Source organism: Suricata suricatta, chromosome 10 (genome assembly GCF_006229205.1).
Source record: "Suricata suricatta isolate VVHF042 chromosome 10, meerkat_22Aug2017_6uvM2_HiC, whole genome shotgun sequence".
Classification (NCBI taxonomy): Eukaryota; Metazoa; Chordata; class Mammalia; order Carnivora; family Herpestidae; genus Suricata; species Suricata suricatta.
In genome coordinates this window covers 3,224,289-3,244,586 of record NC_043709.1, presented here as the reverse complement: position 1 = coordinate 3,244,586, position 20,298 = coordinate 3,224,289, and the positions used below count along the sequence as shown (strand labels likewise).

The 20,298-nt window shown below is 51.4% G+C and overlaps 1 protein-coding gene across 1 annotated transcript in view; it reads left to right on the top strand.

Annotated features, from left to right (window-relative positions):
- Window positions 1-348: 348 nt before the first annotated feature.
- PPARA (peroxisome proliferator activated receptor alpha) overlaps window positions 349-20,298 on the top strand; it is a 63,468-nt gene continuing 43,518 nt past the window's right edge. Inside the window, exon 1 of the mRNA XM_029953198.1 lies at window positions 349-512. The gene's annotated coding sequence lies outside the window, so the exon portion shown is untranslated. The remainder of the gene's footprint in view (window positions 513-20,298) is intronic.

The following is a 20,298-nucleotide window of genomic DNA, read 5'->3' as shown; positions in this document are numbered from 1 at the left end:
CGCCTCGCGGCCGCGCGGGCCCGGGGGGCGCGGGCCGGAAGCCGGGCTCTGCCCCCACGCCCACCCCACGCCGCTCGGGGACAGACGACTGCGTGCCCGTGCTTTCTCTGCCTTCCTAAGTTGAAAGGTGGCACGGCGTGCCCCAATGTCAGTGTCAAACGTCTTTCTAAGAAAAGCCCACGGTGGCTTTACACAACGCCTCGGATTTTGCGGGGCGCTCTGGGACATTCGGGGCCGCACGCCCACCCCGGCTCCAGTCCCCCCTCCTCAACCCAGGGAGCCCCCTCCACTTTCGCGGGGCGGGGGGCACAGGATTTTCCGCTGCTGCCCAAGTAGGGTCACGGTGACTTTCCTCTTCCAAGGTGGTGGAGAGTTGGGGAGAATCCAGAGGACACATCGTCATCATTTCCTCCTTTACCTTCTGTCGGCCAAGGCTGCTTTGAAAGGCCCTGCCCCCGTGAAGGAACCGCTCCCGGTGACCCAGGCTCAGCACTAAGACGTTGTCATCACAGGTAAATAGAACAGTTGATTGGCCCGTGTTTCCAGACCGACATATTTGAGCGTTTGCTTCTTTTGCCCTACACACTGGCCATTGGGGGGTTAATTATTACTCAGTGCTGCAAAGTTAGGTATGTTTCCGCGCGCGTTTAAAGTAAGTTAAATACGGCCGTGCTGAGTTGCCGGTTCTTGAGTTTGTTTAACCGGGAATTTCATTCCTTTCTAGCAGGTCGTTTCCGTGTGATATAAAACCGACAGTTGAACTGTAAGAAAAGTTATTTTTTGACCCACCGTGCACTTACAGGTGCTGACAAATACCAAACACCTGAAGGTTCCTTGCCACTTTCAGGCTGATTTGAGTGTCAAGCAGGTGGCTTGCAGCCTGGTAGGCCAGGCCCAGAACCGTCATCCCCCAGGACAGGGACAGCCTGGACAGGCGGCCACATGGGAGCCGTCACCGTCCTCAACTCTGAAGGAAAAGCAGATTGACCCACGGGAGCGAAAACGTTTCTCTTCTCTCAGATCTTAGACGTATAATAAGAGACATTCCATAATCATGAAATCTGACATGTCTGTCAGACTTGTAAGCAGATTTTTAAACGTGGCCCGTGTGAGAGAGGGAATGAGAGAGAGGAGAGACAGGCATGTTTCTTCGATAGAAACCATTTTGTCATCAGCTTCTGCTACACGGACTCTTGGGTAGTGAGAAATCTTGCCGTGGGAAAGAAATGTTTCTGCTTCATCGTTGTGAATGGGCTATTCCCTTGTGCTGAGGTTCCGCTACTACTTAGCCAGTCCCTCGACATGTGTGTCTATGTATTATTGCGTGTAGTGTAGGTATTATTCACTCATTCTGCAAATATTTACTGAGTGGCTGCTGCAGGCTGATGCGCTCAGTATTGTGCAAGACAACTGTGGATCTGCTGGTGACACTGATTTTTATACCAGAATACAAACACGGAAGTTGGAGAGTGTCCTCATCCTGAAAGGTGATTCTAGGGAGTCCAGAGACAGAATCGGTCCTGTGTGATATAAAAGACCAGCGATCTTTTTCTTGCAAGAGATGAGCAAATGTGTTCCTATGACACCTATTCTTTAAGCAATCTTTAAAACAAACAAACAAACAAACAAACAAAAAAACCGGTGGGGCACCTGGGTGGCTCAGCCCGCTAACGGTCTAAGTCCTGATTGCAGCTCAGGTCACGATCTCACAGTTCATGGGATCAGGCCCCACGTGGGGCTCCATGCTGACAGCACGGAGCCTGCCTGGGACTCTCTCTTTCCCCTTGTCTCTCTTCTCTAACCCTATTCATGTACGCACACTTTCTCTCTCTCTCAAAGTAAATAAATAAACTCTTTAAAAAATTAATTAATTAATTAATTAACTAAATGTGCCTTTGCTTAGTGCAAACAGATCGTAAACACACCAAACTCTCTTTTCTCTGTTCCTCCCCCACAGTCCCTGCGCCAGAATATTCTTAAAGGTCCACAGTGTGAGTCCCTCTGCTTCCAAGGCGCTGGTGATTTTGTTGAACATTTCGGTGAATTTTGTTGCAGTGCAGGGAGAGGATGTGGCCTGTGTCATTTCTGCCTTGTTTTTTTTTTTTCTTTTCTGAATTTGAGGAGCTCTGTTTTTATTTCTGTTCTTGGTGGTGGCGAATCCCTCTTTCAAATGTTCCACAAACATTTCAAAGGGCATAGTTTCTGTGTGTGGCGCAGACATTTGCCGCGTCTGTCACATAAGCCTTGTTGGTGATGGGAACAAGTGCGCTCACCTCCAAGGCGGTGGCGTGTGGTCCAGGAAAGCTAGGCGATGAACTTCAGTTTCCCACTTGGTATTAAGATAGTCTGAAGGTAAAAACAAACAGAAGAACCCGGATGTCCCAGTGGACCGTGTTTGAAAGTACTTGTTTCTTGTTTCTTCCTCCAAGGATTTCTTTTTTTAATTTTATATTCTTATTTGTTTATTTATTTATTGGGAGGAGCCGGGGAGGGGGCGGCGGGGGGAGCAGAGAGAGACAGAGAGAGAATCTGAAGCCCCAGACGGGGCTCGATCTCGTAACCCTGAGATCGGGACCTGAGCCAAAATCAAGAGTCGGATGCTCAATCAGGCGCCCCTTCCAAGCATTTCTAGTGCTGACATGCCGTGACCTTCTTTTGGAAAAGAGCACATGTGTGCCAGCTTTCCAGCGGGTTCTATGGATAATCAGACATGACCTCGTCTGATTGTTTTTGTTCCGGGGAGGTGGGTCTGTTTTTTGCCTCTGGAGTAGTTACTTATGTACCTTCGGGTAGCGGTGATATTGGGGAGTCTGGAAGAGCATGTGCGCTCCCCGCTGGGTCAGCCCCACTCTCGTTACTTCTGCGGCCGAGCGGTGTGTGTTTTGAGGTTGTCGGGTAGTGTCAGAAGAAGTTTTGGAGGACTTTGGTTTGCATCAGGGCAGCAGCACCTCGATTCGGTGGAAACGCGTCAGGTCCTCAGTCGCGTTGGGTCCTCAGCCTGGAATCTTTGGTCCTTTGCTGCCGCGGGGTCTCTGCCCACCTCTCTGGACGGTTCTTTTCTCATCAGGAAGTGGAATTCCTTTCCGCTCCACCTCTCTGGAGCGTCGGGCGGCTCAAAAGTGGTGGCTTACCTGAAGCTTCTTCGTAAAACAGGGAAAACTGTGTGTCGCCTTGGAGGCGTCTGTCAGCAAGAGGCCAGGCCCTCGGCTCCGCTTCTCCGTCAGCTGCGGCTCTCAGGCAGCCCTGGGAGTTTTGCGCTGGCCATTTTATGAATTTTATTTAAAAAAACTTTTTTAACATTTATCAATCATTGAGAGACAGAGAGAGACAGATTATGATCATGGGAGGGGCACAGAGAGAGGGAAACACAGAATCGGAAGCAGCTCCAGGCTCTGAGCTGTCAGCACAGAGCCCAACGCGGGGCTTGAACCCACGAACCATGAGATCATGACCTGAGCCAAAGTCGGACGCTCAACCGACTGAGCCCCCCAGGTGCCCCCATTTTATGAATTTTCAAAGGATTTCAGAAACACCCACCCTTCCACCCCCCCCACACGGGTCTTGTCCCCCGTTTCTGAGCAGGTGAACGAGTCCCACATCAATGAGTCCCACCGTCACCAGGGTTTTGTGCTTTCTCTGAATGTGGACGCGCCCTCACGTTTTGGTGCCGACACATTTTGCACTGGCCCTTCCTCCGCTGTAACCGGGTCGTGCAGAGGACTGTTCCTCGTCCTTGAGGGTGACATCCTTCCGGATTCGGGCACAGCTTCGCTGGGCCACCCCTCCATGCTGCAGACAGCAGGCTTGCCTGCCACTCGCCCTTGGCATTTTGCAGCTCCCCTCCCCCCAGGGATGGAGAGACCACACTCTCTCTTACGAGATGGGTGTCGCCGCATCCATGCCGGACCTCCGGGTGCTGTGTCCCCCTAATCCCTATTATAAAGTGGCAGTTGCAGTTGAAATGATTCTGACTGTGCTCATCACTAGGTTTGGGGTTTGAATACTACCTAGTATTCGATAGACCTTTTATGAGATGGCCCGAGACTGTAATTAAATACAATGCTATTTCTTTCTGCGAGATCACGGATTTAGACGCCAAACAACTGACTCATTAGGGTTATGTTTACACCGGTGTGAGTTGGGGAGCGCTTGTGTCTAATAGGGCAGGGTTCCAGCTCTGGGGAGAAGGTGGACACCGGAGAAGACCCTGGCTACCCGTCTGTGCATTCCAGGAAGCAGTAATCATGTGCCTGCTTCCGTTTTGCTCCATTTTAAGGGATTGTAAATAAAGCGGAGCAACAGTTTCAGTCTGATCTACGTGCTTTACACTTTTGGCTGAGAGACCAGAAGTCAACCTTCAGGAAAGAATCACTTTGAATCGTCCGAGTTAGAAAAGCAAACACAGAATGACTCATTGCCTCAAAGATTATGAAGCTTCACATGGACGAGTTGACGGGATAATGCAGTGAAGTGAATGGGACACTGTGGTTCCTTTTTTTTTTTTTCAGTTTGACGTGGGAGGGAGGCCCCGAGTTTTCTCGCAGCCATTTGTAACTGAATCAGTCTGTGGTTATGTGATAACCACACCGAGGTGACAAATCGCCAAGCTCCAGGAAGACAGACACGGTTATTTCGAGGTTGACCTGGGGATGCGTCCCCTTCCGAAATACGCTAAGACGCCAGCCGTCAGCCGTAGGTGATACTTACACGCAGACTTGGCGCAGACTTGGCCGTGAAGCAACGCAGCTTGCGGAACCCAGGACTGCGGAATCCCTCTGCAATCCAACCTCGATCTGAAAGCAGGTTTTCTTCCATCACCTGTATGTGATGTGGGATATTTTTGGCCAGAAGACTTTTTAGGAGCATGTCAGGCAGCTTTCATTAGTGGACACGTTGACATCCATTAGGCACCGACCTGAGGAGCACGCTCGCCCTGTCGAGGGGGATGAGGCAATTTGACAAATTCGATGGTCTCCTTTTGGCTCATTTTACAGGACAGCTCGGTAACTGGGTCAGTTCTTCATCACTGTCCATCTAGTTTCCATTTTTGGTTTTTTTTTAAACTTTATTTATTTGAGAAAGAGAGAGAGCGAGCGAGCAGGAGGGGCAGAGAGAGAGAATCCCAAGCAGACTCTGCACTGTCAGCACAGAGCCCAGCGTGGGGCTCGAACCCACGAATCATGAGATCATGACCTGAGCCGAAATCGAGTCAGGCGCTCAACCAACCGAGCCCCCCAGGCGTCCCTCCATTTCTGGATTTCTCTCCGCACGTCGGGGATGGAATTAACCTGAACGCTGTTTAAAAGGAAAAGGGTGCAGAGGCCTCTGAAGTCTGGTTGGAACGGGGTCACCTCTGCGGCGTGGACGTGACCCGCTGTGGAAACGGGGCAGTATTTGAGCCGCCTGGGCCCCCTCAGGTCTCGGATCGTGGGAGGAGCTTTGGCTTGTGTGTGATGACTGGCCCCTTCCTCCACGCGGAAGACGCCCCGCCCCCGTCACCGCCACCCGGGCTGCCGGGAACTTCGCCCCAGGTCCCCACGTGGCATAGCGCCAGGCCCACGCAGGTTCAAGAACCGCCTTCCTCCTCTCCTCTCCTCAGAAATACCGCTGTGGAGAGCCTTTTCCGGAAGGGAAGACATTCTTATTTATTCATGTTTTTAATTTGAGAGAGAGATGCATGAACCAGGGAGAGAGAGTACAAGAGTCTTTTTTTTTAATGTTTTTAATTTATTTTTGGGAGAGTGAGAGAGAGACAGCGAGCACAGGGGAGGGGCAAAGAGAGAGGGAGACACAGAATCGGAAGCAGGCTCCAGGCTCCCAGCTGTCAGCACAGAGCCGGACATGGGGCTCAAACCCACAAACGGTGAGCTCATGACCTGAGCGGAAGTTGGACGCTCAACCGACTGAGCCACCCAAGCGCCCTGAGAGAGAATCTTTAAGCAGGCTCCATGCTCAGCACAGAGCCGGACGTGGGGCTCGAGCCCACGACCCTGGGATCATGATCTGAGCTGAAATAAGAGTCGGGCACTCGCCGGACTGACCCCCAGGTGCCCCGGGAAGACATTCTGTTTTGCTGTGGTTCTGAGGTCCGGACCGTAAGCCTAATCTGTTCTCCTCACTGAGGAAGGGACAGGCGGCTGCCGTGTGAGGGTGCTGGTGGCATGAGGTTGGTGGGGAGCGGTGCCCTGGGAAGGAAGCTTTGAAAAATAAGAGGCAAGAGGAGAAAGATACTGGGTATGTCGCAGCGTCTGAAGCTGGTGTTCGTTGGGAGAAAAGACCAGCGTAAACGGTTAAAAGAACTTGCGTGCCAGGCCATGAGTAAAGGACAAGGGGCACAAACGGAGCACTGCTCCAGCACGAGATAGGAGGTGCTGGGCGCGGAGGAGGGCGAGGCGAAGGCGCAGGGGTCCGGGGGGCGGGGGTGCGGGGGGAGGCTCACACCGCTGGGGCCGCCTGTAGAAACCACCCCGAAGAGGACGATTCCGGGGGAACACCTTCCTGGAGGAGCAGGAGGAGCGCTTGCAGAGTCCCTGCTCGGTGTGAATGCAGGCGGGAGAGGGTATTCAGCGCGAGTTCCTTACGAGGAGAGGAAAGAAGGGGGCACTTTGTTTTCACCCTGGAGCCTGAAAATGTTGGGCCTTCTTCTGCTCCATCCCCTTGACTTAGATGAACCCAACAAAGTTAGCTTTTCGCGTCTGGGTCAGAAGTCTCCATGGAGGTGAATTTTTAACCACGTTCAAGGACAGCCGGTCATCTGCAGTACTCGCAGAGGCGCGGGACGGGAGAGGAGCGAGAACCTGGAAGGGAAGGGGGGGCCGGCAAAGCAGACACGTCCGTGGCCCATTCCCGCACTGACAGCCGCAGACAAGGGCGGAGAAGCGCTCAGCGACGGTGCATTCGGATGTGAGCTTTCCAAGTGCGCGGAAGTCAGTCTCTAGAAGGTATTCCAGAAAGATCCACAGCCAGGTTCAGTGTCCGAACTGGCACGTTCTCTGAGATTGAAGTCTCGGAAGGACAAGAGCAAGAACCAAAACGTAGAGCTCAGTAAAGGAGTGGCTTTGAGGGCTGAGAAATGGGATTCCGTCTGCCCGTCGCCCGGAGACCACTTCCGTCATCACATGCATTGCCAGGGACCAGGAGAGTGGACGCTCGCTTCCTGGTCCTGAGCCGTGCCCTCCGCGGAGCCCCGGGCGCCCCTCTCCGGGCTCCAGCAGCCGGTCTCCTCCCTCGAGGCATGCACTTGACCCTTGTTGCTGTGACCTCGGGTTCGATGTCCCCCGGCCTCCGGAGGTCACCCTGACCCCCCCACCCAGGCTGTGCAGCCCTTGCTCCTGGCCCAGCGCACGGCCTCCCGCTGGGGTAGGAGACACAGGACAAGTGCAGGCTCCTCTGCCCTCAGCTCTCGGCCTCCCATGGGCCCGTCGGGCCTGCCCCCCAGTTTCTGCAGCGACACATGGGGTGACTCCAGTGCTTTCCATGGGCGGCTGTAGCTGGCACCTAGTAGGAAGTCTGTACGCGTTTCTTTGCTTATACTGACGGTCAGCCTTCACCCTGACTCATCCAGCCCTTCCTCACCAGCTCCCGTGGTGCCTGGGAAGGCCCGGCCCTCGCTCGCGGGGGGCCCCCATTGCTCCTGTTCCCCCAGATCCTCTCATGCACCGAGCGTCCTCCTGTGTGCCCAGGACGCTCGTTATCCCGGACCCTCAGCCCCCACCCCGCCCCCACGGCCTCTGCCCTGGAGACCTGAACTTGAAGTTGCTTCCTCAGAGAAGCCCTCTGGGTTGCCCGCCCAGCTTGGAGCACTGACATGGGCACTTGCAACACCCGGTGCTTCTCCCCCAAAGCACACACGCGTCCTGGTTCGCCGTCGTGGCCAGACGCAGACCCCAGCGCCCCGAGCCGCGGCTGCCTCCGTCTCCGTCCGCCCAGCATCGCCCAGGACTGGGCTGCTGGCTCGGGCAGTGCCCCCCAAGTGAGCTGCGAGCCCCCGTCGGGTTTCCCTGAAGGCCCACTGGGTACCATCTCCTTCAGGAAGCCTTCCTCCATCCTCCCCCAGACAGATGCGAGAATTTTGTCCCTCGAGTATTCAGGCCCTACAGCCCCGGAAGCTGTCTGATTTGATTCCACCTTCACTCCGGCAGCGGCTTGCATAATACTTCAGCCATTTATCTCTGGGCTCGGGCATTTATTCAGCAAATATTTACCGAGTGCCCACCTTGTGCCAGGTGCCGGGGCAGCAGTGGGGACAGCAGGCACAGTCATCCTCAGAAAATGCCACGTTTCAGGATGAGGGGGACCCCAGGCTGAGGGGAGGTGGGTCCCAAGGCACATGATGCCATAGTGTTAACCGTGATCTGAACGGGTGACTCGATAAATACTTGTCTTTAAAATTCAGAATTCCCGTGGCACCTGGGGGGCTCAGTCAATTAAACGTCTGACTCTTGCTCTTGGCTCAGGTCATAATCTCACAGTTCGGGAGTTTGAGCCCCGTGTTGAGCTCTGTGCTGACAGCACAAAGCCTGTTTGGGATTCTCTCTCTCTTTCTCTTTCTCTCTCCCCACCCCCATCCCCTGCTTGCTCTCTGTCTCAAAATAAATAAATAAACATTAAAAAATGATTTTTAATTTGGAGTGGCCTTTCATTAAAGGAAGCAAGTCAAGAAAGTATTCTCTTAAAGGCATGAAGTGCTCAAGTGAAATCCTTCTGACCCACTGCGTTCTGCAGAATTTAAATCTTAGGTGAATGTTAACTCTAAATGTGCATCTCATGACCTTCACGCAAGAAACGCGGGACATTTAATTACTGGGTCTGCCTTCTCTTTGCCGCCGAACTTCCAGCGTTGAAAGCGGATAAGCCCTCTGAGCAGCAGAGTCTATCTTAATCACATAAGCGAGGTAATTGCTCCCTGAAAGGCAAACCTGACCGGACGGGAGCTCGATCGTGGGCCGTTAGCTTGGCACCGTTGGTCTGATCGCGGTGAACCGGGCAAATTATCCCCTGGATGAGTGCGAGCCCGTTTCCCAGGATAATACAGGATGAGTGAGGTCAAGGCCTCCGCAGGAAGACGTGGCTGTGGCGGTGGGGAGGGAGGTGGCCGTGTCCTGCCCGGGGCTGTCATGAGCCGCGTCACGCCAGGCACGAGTAGGGCGCCCTGCTTGAGGTGCCCGGGGGGGGGGGGGGGGGGACTCTGCTGCCTCCCTCCGGGGGTGCGATGACCTGCTGGCTGGCTTCCAACAGCGGAGCGCCCTCTTTCTGGAAGGCTCCCTAAAAATCAGACAATGCAGGTGTGTTTGAAGTCAGTTGTTTTTTTTTTTTTTTTTTAACATTTATTTGTTTTTTGAGAGAGCATGAGCAGGGGAGGGGCAGAGAGAGAGGGAGACACAGAATCCAAAGCAGGTCCGGGCTCTGAGCTGTCAGCACAGCCCGATGTGGGGCTTGAACTCATGAACCATGAGATCGTGACCTGAGCTGAAGTCAGATGCTTAACTGACGGAGCCACCCAGGTGCCCCTTCTTTTTTTTAAGTCAGGTTTATTGATGTATACTTTACATATAGTAATATTTAGCCTGTTCAGATATACAATTGTGTGAGGTTTAAAAAAAATGTTTATTTGAGAGAGAGAGAGAAACAGAGGGAGCAGGGGAGGGGCAGAGAGAGAGGGAGACACAGAATCGGAAGCAGCTCCAGGCTCTGAGCTGTCAGCACAGAGCCCGACGCAGGACTTGAACCCACGAACCGAGAGCTCATGACCTGAGCCCAAGTCGGACGCTTAACCGCCAGAGCCCCCTCAGCGCGCCCACAGTTGTGTGAGTTTTGAATGAATGCCATCTGCAGTCCCCACGTCCTTGCTGGTCGTCAGCCAGAGGTGGTTCTCGTCTGCCAGAGGCTTCACACATCCCTTCGCTCGTGGCCCCTTTACTGTCAAAATCGGCAGCGTGGGTTGAGTTGTCCTCACGGCCTGAATGTCTCCCACCTCCCTTTCTGCCTCATCGCAGCCAGAGGGAGTTCCCTGCTGGTGAGGGCTCAGGAGACCCGGGTGGTCCCGCCGGCCGCTCCAGGGCCCCGTCCTCGCCAGGGGTCTGTGCCCGTGCCCGCCTCCTGGAGCAGCTGCATCCAGGCACTGCAGTCTGGGCGGCTTGAAACTCCGTTTATTCTCGGGCCTTCTGGGGGCAGGAAGTCGGCCGTCCAGGTGCCACCGGGGCTGCCCGCTCCCCTCCCCGCCCCAAGACCCATGGAGGAACATTCCTCGCCTTCTCTCCTGATCATGGCTGTCTGGCTTGGCGTTGTTTTGGCTTATAGACCCGTCCGTCCAGCCTCTGCCTGTGTCATCACACGGTGGTCTCGGGTGTGTGTGTGTGTGTGTGTGTGTGTGTGTGTGTGTGTGTGTCTGTGTGTCTGTGTCCAAATTCTCCCCTGACGCCGGTCATATTGGATTAAGGGCCCACCCCGCTCCAGTGTGACCTCATGGTAACTACATCTGCCAAGACCCTGTTTCCGGTAAGGTCACATTCTGAAGTCCCAGAGATGCGGTAGGACAAGGACCTGTCTTCTGGGGGGGCGGGGGTTGGGACACAAATCCCCCCACTGCAGAACCGCAGTCACATCTCCAGAGTCCCCCTCGCCTTGCCAGGTCGCATGTCCATGGGCTCCGAGATGGAGGCGTAGCCACAGACCTCCCTGGGGACCATTACTGGGCACCAGGCCTTCATGGAACTTGCAGCCTCTCCTGTTCCTGCTCAAATACGAGGGGAGCTGTTTAGAGCCCCGCCCTGCCGACTAAAGATGACTCTGGAACATCCAAGAGGAAAAGCTGGGGCCAGAGTTGCCGGCGCATTAGGCCGATCGGTAGGGCAGGTCCCACAGACACAAGCGGGGACAGTTTTAGGGGGACGTGTGTGACAGCACCGTGAGTGGCAGTGCATGGTGGCTTCCTTCCTTCCCTCCATCCGGCTGATGCCCGGGAGAAGCTCGTGCTGCCGCCATGGAGAGCGTGAGCAGCAGAAGGTGCTAGAGTATTAGGAGGTCTCGGGCCCGTGGGCCTCTCCCAACCCTGTGTTGCGGTTTACAGGAAGGAAGGACACCCTAGCTGTGCTCATTCCCCGCATGGGAGGTCGTCTCCGGCCCCGTATTTGTAACTGCAGCCCCTTCCTCCTGTCTCATCTCCATCCAGCACAGGGCATGCCCTGTTTGTTGGTTTCTCCTCCCCCCACCGTCCTGCAAGAATGGTGACCGGGCAGGGGTATCTTGTCGGTTTTCTACACTTGTACCCTCAGTGCCCAGCATGGGACCCAGCGCAGAAGACACCTAAAACCATTGTTGAACGGACAAAGCCTCCCTCTCTATTTAATGATCTGTGCCCTCATGCTTGTTGAAAAGATGAGTTTTTCTGTTCTAAAAATTTACTAGCATTTTATTAGAAAGGTGTGATTCGAGTTGTATTGCCTGAAGGTGAGGGCAGCATAAGGAAATGGAGCCAGTTCCCCACACACCAGGCTATGGGTTATTTAAGGGCACAGAGATACTCTGTGGCTCTAGAAGGAGACACTAAAGAGAGAAACAGCCATTTCCAGCTGTGGAGCTGCCAGTCGTAACTGTTAAGTGGTTTACGAAGGTGAAGATCAGGGCTCCATTTCAGATAATAGCTTAGGAGTTTGAAAGTCACTGGAAACGGTGGACAAAATCTTTAAACATAGGCCGAGGCGTTGGAGAGCTCACTGGGTAGTGAGCAGTTGGCAGGCTGAGGTCTGGAGAAGTTGGACCCTTGACACTTGGGGCCGTTTTGTCGTTGGGGTGTTGGCCAATTTATGGATGATGCAATTAAGAGGCTAAACAGCACGTCTATGCGGCTAAAAATAAAAACTGGGGGTATAAGGCCTAGGAGAAGGGAAGACCCCGGGAGACATCCCAAACTTTGCGTTGAGACGCAAACAGCCGCCCTCTAGGAAGACCAGGACCTGGAAACCATCCGCTTGCTCACGACCTGAGCCCGGTTCTAACTAACCTAGTTCCTTGAGGCTGGATGAACGTGGTCCCAGATTGCCAGGACCCTCCCTGGCAGACAGCAGAACAAAGCATCATCCTGGGCCTCTATTTCCGAGAATAAATTCTCAAGCATGGGTAGTCCTCGCTTGTCTGTTCCATTATGCACAGATTCCACTGCCCAGTTAAATTCCACCCGGCTCCCTACAACACATTCAGGCCTGGTCTCTGAACTATGCAGCTGCGGCCACGGCCCACTCTCCAGTCCTCCAATCACTACGCAGATAACAGATGTGCCTAAGGCTCTTTGACCAATCCCGTCTCGCCTTTCAAAGTCGGCCTGTGATTGGCCCTGTGCATCTGTCATTCAGAGCGCGCCTAGACCGCCGCATCCTCTCCCAGCTATGCGCACCTGCCGCTTTTCTAGCACCAGATAAGCGTGACAAAGGAAAAGGTGCAGCAAAACAGAAAGGTTACAGAAAAACAGCTGGCGGTGGGGATGCTGCCATTTAGAGACTCTAGATGGAAAGCCAGAAGCACCTGGTAAAAGTAACCTATCCACATAAACGAGGATCGTGGTTGGGGACAGAAAGAAGGAGATGTCCCCGAAGAAGTGATGGTAGCAAACTCTCCATTGGAGGAAATCTCCAAGGCATTTCAGGATATTGAATGTGCAAAGGATAAGTAAATGCTGGAAGCCAGTCCAAACTTAGGAGTTTGACGATTTATGAAAGCACAGAATGCTCACTCCACATCCCGAGTTCTACAACGGGAGGAAGGCAATCACAGCTCAAACTCCTCTTTGTAAAGTTCTTTACAAGAAATTAAACACTTGAATATCAGTGTTTCTAATGTTTTAGATTGCAGTGTACTAAATGCATATTAGGGTTACTATATTTTTTGTTCTCTGGTTCATTTGCCACAGATAATAAGGGAGTTTTTAATGTTTTGCAAAAACCTTTTGAAGCTCATGGTAGTTTTCACCACTGATTAGTAAAATCACTTGGCACAGTTTCTGCCTTCATGATCCTTTTCATGGTCGGGCGTGGCCATACAAACTGAGACTGTTTGTAGAGAATGACAGACAACAAAACTGACCGAGCATGTGAGGAGAGAAGACCTCCTGAACCGCAGAAGTGACAGATGATGGAAACAGACCCGCAGGACTCCAGATGTTAGGCTTATAAGATATAAACCTTAAAATCCCCTGCTGACTCTATTCAAGAAGATACACAACAAGGTTGGGAATTTTGGTAGAGCATGAGACTTTCTATATTGAGAAAGGACCGCAATTGGAAGAATACTCAGGGAGAAATTATAAGAGTAGGAAATGCAAAAACTGAAATGACCTACTCTGTTGGTCAATAACGTAGCAGAGTAGACACAACTGCTGGGAGAATTGTTGCATTAAAAATAGGTCAGAAAATAGTATCTAAAATGAAGCACAAAGAGACAAAAGGATGGAATGTAAATCTAGAGAATTCTATATACGGGTAATTGGAATCCTAGGAGGACAAGAAAAGGAGAATGGAACAGAAGTAATATTTTCAGAGGTAGTGGCTAAAGTTTCTATAACATTGATCAAAGACATCAAGTTACAAATTCAAGAATCGTACAGAGCTGCAGCCAGGATAAAAACAAAACAGATCTGTATCTGGACACGCTATAGTAAGACGGCCAAAAACAGAGACCAAGAGATCATCTTACAAGAAGCTAGAGGTTCAAAACAATTAGAAAAGACATTACTTTCGGAGGAGCACTGAGTCAGGGATAATTTCTCAACCTGATTTTCAGATTTCTCAACCCAAAACAGAGAATTTTCTCAGCCAGAAGACAATGAAAAGACACCTTCAGTGTCCTGAAAGTTGTTTTCTCCTCCCAGGAACGAATGTGGGTTTAACATTTAAAAAGTCAGGGCACCTGGGCGGCGCAGTAGGCGTAGCATCCAACTCCTGATTGTAGCTCAGGTCATGATCTCACGGTTTGTAGGTTCGAGATCCGCATCAGTCTCTGCACTGACAGCGTGGAACCTGCTTGGGGTTCTCTCTCCATCTCTCTCTCTCTCTCTCTCTCTCTCTAAATAAATAAATAAACATTAAAAAAACATTTAAAACATAATCAAGCCTCAGAAAAATATGAACTGCTTAGGGATAAAATGCATGAGATGCGCACGGTGAAATCTACATAGCGTTGCTGAGAAGAATATTAAAAGCCTGAAATAAATGGCAAGTTACCCCACACTCTTGAGCCAGAAGACTCAGGATTGTTTAGATAGAGCCCTTCTTAAAATGATCTACAGATTCAAAGTGATCAAAATTGAATCTTAACATGCCCTTTTGTAGAATTTGACAAGTTGATTCTAAAACTATATAGAAATGTAAACCTAGCTGAAACAACACCGAGAGAGAATGCAGTTGGAAGATTCAGACTACCTGACTTCACGAATCTTTCTAGAATCCAGACAGCGCGGTGTTGTTAGAAGAGCAGACAGATGAACGGAACAGAATAGAATGTCCAGAAATAGATCCTCACATGTACGGTCAACTGATTTTCAACAAAGTGCCAAGTCATTTTGAGGGGGAAAAATATCATCTTTTCAACCGGTAGTGCTGGAATCATTGGATAGCAATATGCAAAAGAACAAATCTTGACTCTCATCAAAAACTATATTAAAGAAAGGGAGGAGTAGGGGCGCCTGGGTGGTCAGTCAATGACGTGTCTGACTCTTGATTTCAGCTCGGAGCATGATCTCACAGCTCTTGATCCCAAGCCCTGCGCTGGGCTCTGTGCTGATGACACAGAGCCCCCTTGGGACTCTCTCTCTTTCTCTCTGCCCCTCCCCTGCTAGCTCTAGCTCTCTCAAGATAAATAAATAAGACATTTTAAAAAATAAAGAGGAGGGGCGCCTGGGTGGCTCAGTCAGTTAAGCCTCCGACTTCGGCTCAGGTCAGATCTCACGTTTGTGGGTTCGAGCCCCATGTCAGGCTCTGTGCTGATGGCTAGCTCAGAGCCTGGAGCCTGCTCCACATTCTGTGTCTCCTTCTCTTTCTGCCCCTCCCCCTCTCATGCTCTGTCTCTTCTCTATCAAAAATAAATAAAAAACATTTTAAAAAATTAAAAAATAATAAAATAAAAAATAAAGAGGAGGAGAAGGAGGAGCTTGAAATGAGGCACAGACCCAATGGTAAGAATGAAAACTACAACTTCAAGAAGCAAATATTGAAGCAATCTTAGTGATTTGGGGTTTGGCAAAGATTTCTTGTATATGAATCTAAAAGTATGAGCTATAAAAAATTTAAAAATATATTTGATCAAAATTATGATGTTTTTCTCATTAAAAGACACAAGAAGATGAAAAGTCAAGCCACAGACTTGGAGAAAACATACATCTGACAGAGGACTTACATCTGGCATATATAAAGAACTCTTATAATTCAATAAGAAGACAAAGAACTCAATCAAGAATTAAAGCAGAGGCACGTGGGTAGCTCAGTGGGTTTAGCCTCTGACTTCGGCTCAGGTCATGATCTCACATTTGTGGGTTTGAGCCCCACGTCGGGCTCTGTGCTGACAGCTCAGAGCCTGGAGCCTGCTTCAGATTCTGCATCTGCCTCTCTCTCTCTGCCCCTCCCCCTCTCATGCTCTGTCTCTCTCTGTCTCTAAAATAAATAAAACATTTAAAAAAAAGAATCAAAGCAAAAATGGGCAAACAATTTGAACAGACTCTTCAGCTAAGGGGTTGGATGGCAGGTAGGCACATGAGAAGACGCTCAGCATCATGATCATTAGGGAAATGGAGATGGATGGGAGTAGATATCATTGTCAGTAGTAGAGACATCACTACGTACCGACTAGAATTTAAAATTTTAAATGTGAAAGCCTGACCCAGTGTGGTAGAAGGTGCAGAACAGCAGGAACTCGATATGTTGGTGGCAGGAGTGTAAAATGGTGCAGCTGCTTTGGAAAACATTTTGTCAAATGGTATCACTGACATTATTATCAGAAATATCATATATCTGAAATAAGTCCAATGGAAAGGCTACATACTGGGGTGCCTGGGTGGCTCAGTCAGTTAAGCGTCTGGCTTCGGCTCAGGTCATGATCTCGCAGTTCGTGGGTTCAAACCCCGCATCAGTCTCTGTGCTGACAGCTAGCTCAGAGCCTGGAGCCTGCTTCACATTCTGTGTCTCCCTCTCTCTCTGACCCTCCCCTATTCCCACTGTCTCTCTCTGTCTCTCAAAAATAAATAAAGAACATAAAAAATTTTTAAAAAAGAAAAGGCTACATACTGCGTGATTCCAACCACGTGACATTCTGAAAAAGGTGAAACTGCAGAGACCGTCCAAGGGTGATGGTCAGGGGCAGGCAGGGGGAGGGAGGGATGTAGGCAAAGTATAGAGGATTTTTAGGCCATGAGACTCATCTGTCCGATACAGCCACTTGTCAAAGCCCATAGAATGTACAACAAAAGTGAACCCTAAGTTAAACTATGGACTTTAGTTAATAATAATATACTGATATTGGCTTTTCAGTGGTGAGAAAAGAACTAGGATGTTAGTAACAGGAAAACTGTGAAAGGTGTGTGTGTGTGTGTGTGTGTGTGTGTGTTGGAGGGTGTTATGGAAACTCTTGTACTTTCCACTCAATTTTTCTATAAATCTAAATCTACTCTAAATAATAAAATCTATAATTGAAAGTGAAATTAAAAATGACATCCAGCTCAGGGCACCTGGCCTGGTCGGTTAAGTGTCCACTTCTTGGTTTTGGCTCAGGTCATGATCTCATGGTTCATGGGTTCAAGCCCTGCATCGGGCTCCATGCTGGCAGTTCAGAGCCTGCTTGGGATTTTCCTTCTCTCTCTGTCACTCCCCTGCTCTCTTTCTCTCAAAATAAATAAATAAACTTAAAAGATTTTAAATGACATCCAGCTTAAAAAAGAAAAAACGAGGTGCCTCAGTGGCTCAATTGGCTAATTCTCCAACTCTTGATCTCAGCTCAGGTCTTAATCTCAGGGCTGTGAGTTCAAGTGCAGCATTGGGCTCCATGATGGGTATGAAATCTAATTTTTTAAAAATGTATATATTGTGTACCTAAGATTAAATCTAAAAGACGCATGTAAAACCTCTACTCAGAAAACTAATCACATAACTGAGAGAAATTCTCCATAGAATGAATAAATAAATGGGTAAACCATGTTCATGGAGGAGACATGCAGTACTGGGAAGGTGGTTCTGTTTGGGAAGGTTTCACGTGCTGAGCAAGGGTACCAACATCTGAATCCAGGCACATGCCAGCACCTTGCGGGTGGCAGCCGGACAGCATGGACTCTCAGAACTATTGGAGACAGGGTTTTTTTTTTTATTTTTTAATGTTTACTTTTTAAGAGAGAGAGACGGAGCACGAGCAGGGGAGGGTCAGAGAGAGAGAGACAGATGCAGAATCCAAAACAGGCTGTAAGCTCTGTCAGCACAGAGCCCGACATGGGGCTCAAACCCATGAGCCCTGAGATCATGACCTGAGCCGAAGCAGGACGCTTAACCAACTGAGACACCCAGGTGCTCCTCATTGCAGTTTAAATGGCCTTGAGTCTCCTAGGATATCTTAGGGTGCACTTTAGGAACTTTCCTTTATGGCAGAAATTTCCTTTTTTTCTTAAATGGGTGCACTTCAGGAACTTTCCTTTATGGCAGAAATTTCCTTTTTTTCTTAAATGGGTTGATCCTGCTCCCTCAGTGTTCTTGTGACTACAAGCTGCACCCTCTTTGTGTCTCAAAGAAGCGCCTCACCAAGCCTTTGCCGTGTAGACACTGGCGGTGGTGCTTTCATGGGCTCGTTGCTTAAGGGGCACCCGGGTGGCTCAGCTGGTGGAGCGTCCGACTTTGGCTCAGGTCATGTTCTCACAGTTCGTGAGTTCAAGCCCTGTGTCGGGCTCGCTGCTGTCAGCACAGTGCCTGCTTCGGACCCTCTGTCCCCCTCGCTTTGCCCCTCCCCCACTTGTACTGTCTCATTGGCTTGTTACTTAAAATGATTTGAAGTTTTTTGTAAGAAAGAGAGCAGTGCTGGTAATTTAGTGCCAGTGCTGGATTCATGCAGTCAATATTTATAGAACGCCGGCCGCAGATAGCAGAGGGCTGTGGCAGATGCGGACTAAGCCTCGGAAGTTACAGATCGTCTGGGCAGGAACACACTGGCCAATACCAGGATGGGAGCTGTGTGGACGCAGAGGACACACAGGTGCATCTGGGAAGGCTTTGGAAGAACCGGTATTTGAACGTTCCCTGAAATGTGTGGGCATGGGAAGCATCCCAGCCACTGAAACAGGATAATGTATTGGAGCTGGAAACACGAGTTGAGGCGGGCAAGTGATGAGTAGTTTGTTTTGGCCAGAATACAGAGTTTGCAAAGGGAAACGAAGACAAGATTTACTCCTTCAGAATCAAATATTTACTGAGCTCCTTCGTGTCAGGCATGGGTCTGCGCACTGCGGACACGGGAACCGAGCGAAAGTCCCCCTCGTCCTGGAGCTGGTGCTCCTGCAGGGACAGGCAGGCGACGAGCGAGGTAACAGAGTCCGCGGCTCGGGGGGCTCGAGGCTGCTGGGCGTGGGAGGAGCTGGCCGGTGGGTCAGGGGCACCAGGTGGGCGGCCGGGCTGGCCTGGCTGAGGGGGGGGGCCCTTGAGGAAGGCCTGGAAGGTGAGAGGGTGGCCAAGCGTCCTGGCAGAGCTGGAGGAGGAGCGTCACGGAGACAAGAAGGACATGAGGTCCCAGAGGAGAGATGGCAGCAGGTCGCCGCGGGGACCTGGGGCGCAGGGTAAGGTGGCACTCTGTGCAAGCCCCGGGGGGCGGTGGTTTGGCTGTTAGAGGTTCCCTTGCTGTCACCAGGGGCCAAGGATGGAAGCCGCAGGCAGGCGCTGAGGCGGACCCGGCTTCCAGAGCGTCTGAAGCCATGCGGAGGGCAGCAAGGTGGCATATGGGGGGAGGGGGCCTGAACCGTATGCTGGGCAGGGAAACCTGACTTTAGGTCCAGCCCGGCCTCTGGGTAGCCGCGCGCCCTTGGACGATGCTGATCCTTGCAGGGATTTGAGCCAATGCTTTTCGGTGTGTGTGTGTCCAGGGAGAGGGGGCGGGGGAGGGCCCTGAGCAGGGGATGGAATGAGCAGGGCTGTCCTTGAGGACAAACCTGGCAGCAAGACCCCTCGAGGGGAGACAGGTGGCCAGGGGGCCCGTGGGGAGGCTGGTGCGGGAGCCCAGGCGGAGGGTGTGAGGCAGAGTCCCGGCGAAGGTGGATGCATGCAGGTGACTTCAGAAAACGGTCCTTCAAAGCAAACCACAAACAAAGCAGAGCGTCCGAAGGACCCTAAGCTGTAACCTTGTGCCGACGTAAAAGACCAAGGTTATGTCAGGGCGTGCTGGGCACAAGGCACGGTGACAGCTGTTCCTGGTCTCAGATGTGCCCTCTGGCTGGCAGGGTGGCCCAGGAGCCTTCTGCATCTAAAGCGTTCTTGCTTGGGCAGGCTGCCCCGCCCGCGGAAGCGCCTGATCAGTCACTGCAAAGCAGCCCCGCCCTGTCCCTGCTTCAGGTCCCCAGCACTCGCCCTTATGAACAAACTCTTAGCAGCCTCCTGTTCCTCTCCTGTTATCGTGCAGAGTTTGTAGCAGAAAAGTCCGTGTTTCCCTCCTTAATCGGATTACCCCGTTCGTTCCCTGTGCGCCTGTCTCTTGTAAATTGCCTTCTCTGAGTTTTTTATTGTTTATTCATTTTTGAGAGCGGGGGGACACAGAGCATGAGCAGGGGAGGGGACAGAGACAGGGAGACCCAACATCCGGAGCAGGCTCTGGGCTGTCAGCACAGAGCCTGAGGCGGGGTTCGAACCCATGAACCACAGGATCATGACCTGAGCCAAAGTCGGGCACTTAACCGACTGAGCCCCGGGGGGGCCCCTCTCTGAGCTCCCATAGGAAAGCGTTTGCCCTGCACTGATGTGGGCCCTCGGTGTGCTGTTAGGAGTGTGAGCTGAACATTTGAATGGTGTCCCGCTGCTTCCCCCCAGCGCTAGGTATATTTCATTGGTGTTCTTTGCACCCCTTCTTACTTGGGAATAGACAGATAGGTGTATTTTCAGCCTGCTGTGTTACGGAGAATGGGAATGGAGGCTAAGCCACTCTGAGAACCACTAGTTCCAAGGAAGAAAGCCTCGAAAGGTCTGCCAGCTGGCTGGTGGACAAGCCCGAAGGCGTGGAAGTTGCCAGAGAGGCTCGGAGCCTGGGGAAGGTCCCAGCTCCGGAAGGGGGCCTCGGACACCTGTTAGGGGGTCTTCC